The sequence below is a fragment of the Onthophagus taurus genome, chromosome 2, assembly GCF_036711975.1.
Source record: "Onthophagus taurus isolate NC chromosome 2, IU_Otau_3.0, whole genome shotgun sequence".
Classification (NCBI taxonomy): domain Eukaryota; kingdom Metazoa; phylum Arthropoda; class Insecta; order Coleoptera; family Scarabaeidae; genus Onthophagus; species Onthophagus taurus.
The window spans coordinates 30466491-30472141 of NC_091967.1; the positions used below are offsets into that span (position 1 = coordinate 30466491).

At 31.3% G+C, this 5651-nt stretch overlaps 1 long non-coding RNA gene across 1 annotated transcript; it reads right to left on the reverse strand.

Annotated features, from left to right (window-relative positions):
- Positions 1 to 2363: 2363 nt before the first annotated feature.
- LOC139429126 (uncharacterized) lies at positions 2364 to 3374 on the reverse strand. Its single transcript, XR_011639833.1, has 3 exons — positions 3143 to 3374; positions 2636 to 3089; positions 2364 to 2584 (listed from the first exon to the last, which is right to left on the reverse strand). It is a non-coding gene; the product is annotated as an uncharacterized lncRNA (long non-coding RNA).
- Positions 3375 to 5651: the final 2277 nt, after the last annotated feature.

Genomic DNA, 5651 nt, shown 5'->3' on the forward strand with positions numbered 1-5651 from the left:
TCGAGTTTTAAAGGACTTACTATCTCATGTGGTAGATGATAAACAAAAAGATTGGGACGATTGGTTACCATATGTAATGATGGCTTACCGAAACAACATACATTTCTCTACCGGAGAGTCTCCATACTTTTTACTTCACGGACGGGATATGAATCTACCTTGCAAACTTTATACCAAAGCAGATCATTATCGATATGATTATGACGAGAATTACGTATCCGAACTGCTGGAACGATTACATCAATCGTATCAGTTTGTGAAAAGTCATGAGATCAAAGCTAAAAATAAACAATTAGTTCAATTTAATAAAAGGGCTAAAGAGAAAGATTTGGAACTAGGCGACAAAGTATTATTATATAATCCAGGGATCAAAATTGGAGTAAATTTGAAGTTAAGTATACCATGGGTAGTACCATACCGGATAATAGGACAAACAGGTCCAGTAAACTTTAAAATAAAGGAATTTAATGGTTCAAAGGTCGAATTAGTGCATTCGAATCGTATAAAACTCTATAAGAGAGAAGTTGAAGAAAAGAGAAAGAAAGAGTCAGATACTAAAGACCTAGAGAACAACAAATTGAATTTTGATATAGAGGAACCTATGTGGTATGATTTCAAAGTATTTCCGGGGCAAAATGACGAAGACGGAGGGGAAGATCTGTTAGAAGAACAGACAGTTCAAAGTATAGTGGAATACGTTCCAGAAGAAAATATAGAAGATACTAACCTCGAAACGACTGAACTAGGGAATGATACAACGGTTCAAAGAGAAGAAAACACTGGGCATTCATATCGTACCAGAAATAGAGGTGATGTACCAGAATTGCTATGGGTATTACCGAAAAGAATTTAATAATTCTGATGTATACATTTTGTTGGTTGTTTTCATTGATTATTGTTAAAAGGTTATATCTATCTAAACATAGTATTGTTAAAGTTTCGAATATTAATACATAGATATAATACGTTTTCTTGGGATTTATAGATTTTTAGGAGTATAATTGTTTGAATACATTAATAAAATATATATTTTCAGGTTCTATTTAACTAGTTGGCTACTGATTTTTACGGGGATGTATATAAAGGGTTTAATTGTATACGATTGTCGGGGACAATCTACCAACGTTACAGCAGTGTCGCTTCACGATGTGGCACCCTGTTCATCTCCGCAAACAAACTACACCGAGAAGAAAATAAATGTCCGAGTGATTCAGAAAAATGACTATTCCAAACTAAAAGTAAAAACTTGTCTTATAGAAGTAACACGGTTGATCAGATATTGTGGTATGAATAGTCATTCATACCATAGTTAGTGATGTCCACCAAGGGTTGATGAAAATCATCAGCCCAATTGGACGAGGTGAGTGTCGAAAACTTCATAATACTGGTACTTATACAGGATATTCAGGGAATGTTATTTCTAATATAAAAGTAAATGCCACAACATCTGCATCAATTACCGTTGCTGGGAAGTTGTCTATGAACGGAGATTGTGAAGGAACAGTTTATACAGAAAATGGACAGACATGGTCTAGGGTAAAAGAATACTATGCCACTATCGCTTTGGATTCTAATGAAATATCATTAATGGGAGGAGTTACATGTCCATTTGTGGATGGATTGTTACATTCCGAAATTTTTATGTTATGTGTGGGTGACTTGTTTATGTGTAATGGATTATGAGTTGCATACATTCGGAAACTTATTATTATTTTTATTTATTTTGTTTACATTTTGTTTGTTTATAACATTTTATTGTTTTCTCTTTCAGCAACATATTCTGAGTGTTCCTTTTTTTTTTCCTTTTAACTCCTATCACTTTAAAATTCTCCTTTTTGCTTTTGAGAGGGTGTCGTAAATTCATGATGTTATCTTGCGCAGACGTAATTTTTTTGATATTTTCGATTTTTGGGTATAAAAGACCGTTCAAGTTTCTTCTTGGCCTCTCTCTTTCTTACTATATTACCAGAGCAATACGTGTTCTCGAGTGTTAGAGAAATTTTGGTTGGTTCGCCATTTTTGGTTTTGGTGTAAAATTTTGTTTCTAATCCATATTTGTGGGATTCATCACTCGAAATAAAGTTTTGGAAAAGTGTTTTTCTTTTACCAAATTGTACGGAGATTCCGGATTTCATTACATTTTCTTCTGTCTTCTGGTTAAACCTCGAACATCAGAGGTAAGCATTTTTGTAAGGTCTTTATTAATTAGTTTTTGGCATATTCGTTCACCCTTTCACATTTTTCTTTTGATTCTTAAACTAACAATCTACTAAATCTATCTTTCAAAAAAAAAAATCTAACTACTTTAAAAAAAAATTTTCTAACTACTTTAAAAAAAAATTATCTAACTACTTTAAAAAAAAAATTTTCTAACTACTTAAAAAAAAAATTACTAACTACTTAAAAAGAAAAACTATCCTACAAACAAAAATTCTTAAATCTAATATTTCCACGTTTCATTTTTTTTTTAATTTCTATATCCAGGTTTTTATTGAGGGGAGCAACTTTTGGCATCTCTTATTGGGACAACTTTTTTTATTGGTATTTTGGAACCATTGTCCAAGGGTATAATTTCCATTACATCCTAAGGATTCTAATTATTTTTTTTTTAACAAAACAAAGAACATTACCTTACCTTTCCTGAGTCACCAGAATTTGTTGCTGAGGATTTATTTCGAATCGGACCGGTGATCAAGACTTGGAATAAAGGTCAGATAGAACAACATACTATTATTTTGGTCATTGAAGAATTTGTATCTTATATATTTTTTTATTATTTTGATTTTCCTTAAGAAAATCTTTAAATTAATTAATCATTGGAACATCAAACTTTTCATTTTTTTTTTAATATCATTTCAATTTTTTTTGTAAATTCTTGTTTGGCGAGATTTTTTTTAATTCTATTTTTGGCGTTGATTTTTTTTTATAATTTTTGATTTCACGTTGAGCTCAACCATCCGGAGTCAGACGCGGGTTAATTTTTCATTTTCATTTTTTTGGTATTTTGATTTAAATTTCCTTTCAGTTTTGACTTTCATTTTTTTAAAGCTCGCAAACATCAATATAGTTTTTTTTTTGTTGTTTTGAACCTAAAAGTTTACGGTTTTATAATTTTGTTATTAGTTTATTTTTTTTTACTTACCTGTTATTTACGGGAGTTTTAATAAATTTTGTCTGCAACTCAAAACCTATTTTGTTGAGCGTTTATGTTTTGTTGTGTTATTTGTTTATATCACCATACTCCATCATCTCACGTCACAGTTCGTGTTGTACGCGGGGTTAACTGTGTGGCGCCATATAAATACCCCTCCCTTCTTCACTGAGCCGGTCGAGGACTCGCGTACATCTCAGGGTGATAAAACTAGTTTTGTCCTTGTTGATAATTTCGTTAATTTTTTTTTGTTTTGATTTAAAATCTTTTTAACGCATTTGGCGTCATAGGATATTGTATGGATGTTGAAGCAGGTGAAACTATTTGGGATGAAATAGAACAAGGAGCATGTAAGAAACGGCAATATTCAATTATATATGAAGGTATTGGAACAGAAGTTTCAGTAAGTAGTCAGGACACAGTTGAAAATTATTTGGTTGTTGAGCAAGACGAATACATCTTTGCATTAAATCTACTAAGGAAGGGTATTGTAGGTTTGGGTTACCGAACATCCTCGATTACTAGTTACCAAATCTAAAAATGCTTTTTATCATTTAAATTCTAAAACTCATGACGTCAATCATTTAAATCTGTTGACATATGTATGTTAATTCAAAATTTATGTATATTGAAATTTCGTCAAAATTACTGTTTAGAAAGTTACATGTTTAAGCAGTATATCGAAGATGTTTAATAAAAAGAGAGGTATGAGAAATAGATTGTTGATGGCACCTTTAAATACAAATGCTATTGCCAGTATTTTCAAGACTTCTCTTGGGTATATGGGAAAGGTTTTAGGGGAAGTTTTATACATCATTAACTGTGAACCAATAATCGCAGAAGTGCGAAGGGTTGATAAATGCTATAATGAATTGCCGATACTGGTTAATAACAATAAGTCATTATTTATGGCACCAATCACACATGTAGTGCAAGAGTATGCCGAAGAGATAATGTGCTCTCCCGTAGCTCCTTCACTATTTTACATAGAGAACCGATGGGTAGGATTAAGTCCATATTCTACAGTGTACAGTTTTCTAGCTTCTTTAGAAATTAACGACGAAAATAATGTAAAATCGAAATTTGGGAAGTGGAGGATTGTATACTCAAAATGAAATAGATAAGATTCAACATAATTTTCTGTTTGGATCCGAGCGTGATGCAATTACCTCATTTTTAGTCAATCGGGTTGTAGGTAGAACTGATGGTTCAAACCAGTACGACACAACAAAATTATTTAATTCAAAAGGAATTAAACGAATCGCTAAGTCGACACTAAGTTATGCTTGGGGTTGGTTTACCGATATTGGGATTTTTATGTCAGGATTTATGGGAATATACATAGCATTTATCATCCTAAAATATATTTGTTCAGTAATTTTAAATGGTTTTGTTTTATACCAGGGTCTCGGCTGCGGATTTTCGATTATTGCCAGTTTTTGGACGACTTTAACTTCATGGTTTTTACATAACGTACATCGAAGTTATAATCACAAAGTATCAGATCCAGAGAACTAGGAAGATTCTGCACGAGTACAAGATGGTCACTTTGTTCAACCTACAGCACCCCTGAGCAGTAAAGTGAATAGAATTTTCGACTAAATATATCCTTATGATTTTGTAACACAAAGACAATCTTATTGTCTGTAATTAGGTTAGGAAGTTATGGTTGTAAAAAAAAAATAATAATAATTTATTAAGAGAAAGTTAAGTAAGTTTGATACTCATCACCATGTGGAGGTAATAAGTTTTGCATTGCTTTTTTGAGTTGTTAAAAATTTTTAAATTTATGAACGAAAAGTTTTGATTTAAACAAAGCTTTGCATATTGAATAACGCAATATATCTTATCAAAATAATTCTCGGAAAAAGAAAAAAAAAAGCTGGTAAGGAAATGAAAAGGAAACGCCTTCCTTTCCTTGGAATGGGCATGTTGTATGGAAATCGATACAATCTAGCAAGTAAAGAAAGAGAAAGAAAAACTACTACAAAACTTCGAAAGAAAGAAAAAAGGGAAAGAATACATATATATTAAGAAGTAAAGAAAAGAAAAAAAAAACAAACAAAACAATATATACATTTGTAAGTATATGTTATGAAGAAAAGTGAAAATTGAGTGCCAACTGTAGTTGACACAGCCAGTTAACACCAATAGTAACGATGATGCTCTACAATGGAAAAAAAATCTTGAATATAGATAGATCGATATATTGCTTGGGTAAAAACTTAAACGAGTATTGATAACGTACAGATTAAATTCGTTAATTGATGGCAGGGCGACTATGTTGATGAGTATTTAAAGAATTAGTTTTATAAACATATATATATACTTTTATTTATTTCATGTGGGTACAGAAACAGGTCGAACCCAATAATACTGTACCACAAACAACCAATTGTATACAAATAAAATAGAATTACAGTTCACAACAATAATAATAATGAATTAACATTAATGGTACAAAAGTGATTCAAAAGGAAAAAAAACTAAAACTAAGTTT